The sequence below is a fragment of the Ceratosolen solmsi genome, unplaced genomic scaffold (assembly GCF_000503995.2).
Source record: "Ceratosolen solmsi marchali unplaced genomic scaffold, CerSol_1.0 scaffold1, whole genome shotgun sequence".
In the NCBI taxonomy this organism is placed as follows: Eukaryota; Metazoa; Arthropoda; class Insecta; order Hymenoptera; family Agaonidae; genus Ceratosolen; species Ceratosolen solmsi.
The window spans coordinates 3,338,231-3,340,774 of record NW_011948415.1 but is presented as its reverse complement, the minus strand read 5'-3'; positions in this window follow the sequence as shown (position 1 = coordinate 3,340,774).

Sequence of the window (2,544 nt, the reverse complement as noted above, 5' to 3'; positions counted from 1 at the left end):
TCATCACAAGTGTCGTGATTATTTTGGAGGGATAGCAACACTGGCTATTGAAGAAATTGTTTTTCCCAACAATATTATTAAAGTAATTTAAAAAAATTAATTTCAATTATTTACATTTATATTTCAAATTGCACTGCTAATTAATACGCAAGTGAAAATATCGTTGAATTTTACAACGTTGAATTTTTTATAATTTTTACGCAGTACGTTTATATTAAAAATTACGATACAAATATAAAATTTATGTTCAAAGTAGACGTTTGGTCTTGAAAATATTGTGTAAAGTTTGCATTAAATATTTCACAAATAAATATTTATATTGTCTCATATTTCTTATGAAAAAGTAATGAAATACTTCAGAATATCTTCCTTATCCTATATAAAAAAGAAATATTGATAATAATATGCCAACGAAAAATTGGTAATCGATAATTATTTAAGAATTTCAAACATTATTTACAGAAATTATTCTCCTTGCTTTATGTTGCAAAAAAACAAAAACAAAAACAAAAACAAAAAAAACAAAAAACAAAAAACAAAAAACAAAAAAACAAAAAACCAAAAAAAAGAAAACAAAAAAAAAAAACAAAAAGTATTATATATTGATTTATGCTATGGTAATAAATATATTACATACAAATTTATTCAATACTTTTGCAAGCTCCTCATGTTCCTTTTTTCTTTAAATAGTCAAACCTTACAATTTTCATAATGTATTTGTAGGTATTCTTAATTATTTAATTTAAAACTACATTCTCATTGGTGTGATTTTTTCATTTTTCTTAACGATAAAGTGCTCGTTTCCCTAAAGATGTATCAAAGCAAATCTATCAGATTGTGATTACTTTGAAAGAATTAAAAGTACAAGAGAATATATTAAAATAATATTAAAATACATAGAGAATAATCATAAAGTATAAATGCTCAACTATACGCCATAATTCCAGAATAAATTTGCTATTTGGCTTACTGTTTATTGCACAAACAAATTATTAAAATAAAATATATACGGCTAATAATAGATTGTTATAATAATGGTGCGATAAACCAAATAAATTATTATTCCTATAATATTTTGGCTAGCAATAGCCGGTCAAGTATAAATAATGCATTAAATTATATTATTGATGAAGCCTTAAAGTAAAGTGAGTAATGAAATTCGGTAAATCGTTTTCTTCCAAATTCACACCAGTGTCCACTATTCTCTTAACACTGCTTTTTCCAAAGCTTTTTTCAATTGTCAATGTAAATTCAGCTACGACAGAAAGCTCTTACGGCTCTTCTTATGTCAGAGTTTCTCCCTGCAGTACAGCTTATCATGAAGCGAGGTTCTCCAAATCGTTTTTATACTCCTTCGCGTACTTTGCATTTGACGTCGACAACGGGACGCAGTCGTTAACCTCTTTTCTTGCAGGTCGGAATGCCCATTGAGGAGAGAGTGATGCAATATTTGTCAAGTACTAAGTGTCTCTGTCCATGGATCTTACTTACGCTAGTTTGCTTATTCTGCTTTTTGTGCTTTCTGCGCGTGTTCTCTACGCAAAGAGACCGATACAAATTAGCGCAAATTCAACGATATCAGCCTGCTGGCGAAGCCATACTCTTTTGGCCCAGCCTTGAGACAAGCCTAATAATACCTTCTTACTTCGTTTTCTTTCACGCCTTTGAATCTCTCTATTTTCATCCCCTCGTTAGCATCATACTTACCTCTTCCGGATCAATCTCATTAAAATTCGGGAGTTCAATGAGCAAATGCGGAGCTCATCTCCTAATGTCCGATGGAATATCTTAGCTGCGTGGCCCCTCTCGCCCCTCATCGCTCCCCCCCTCTCTCTCTCTCTCTCTCTCTCTCTCTCTCTCTCTCCCCCAATTCCACTTAATCTTTGTGCGTACTTGACGCTAGCCCGTGTGTCAGGAAAAGGTAAAAAAAAAAGAGGTCCTACCACAATGTCGGTAACGCAGAAATGCAATTTGTGTCTGTCTTTCGGTCGTACTTTCTTTTTATTCGCGTCTGGTGGTTTGAAATGTACGCGATTTTTTTTATTTTATCCGCAACCCATCGTGCTCTTATCTCATTCGATAATTCATTAAATGCCAAGCGAATTTTTAACAATACATTAGCCGTGTTGGTCGTTGAGTGGAAAAAGAGTGGCGAGGGGCGGGGGAGCGAGCAAGGAGCAAGAGGGATTAAAGCAAGTGTCGCGTGCGCGATTTTATTAATCTTTTTATCGCGCTTACGCGAGTATTGCAATCGTTGACCTTAAAAGGCGATACAATGCACTGGCAATATTTCGCACGATGTTGTATAGTATAAGTTTGAGTCATTGAACATGATGAATGTTCGTAGACGCTTGCTATATCATGGATATAATATACACGTTGCGCCCGTACACGTTATAAAAAGTATGTGGGCCAGGTGGGAGAAGCAGGAAGAGAGATAGATAGATAGATAGATAGATAGATAGATAGGGGAGAGAGAGAGAGAGAGAGAGAGAGTGAGAGAGAGAGAGAGAGAGAGAGCGAGAGAGAGAGAGAGAGGGGGCG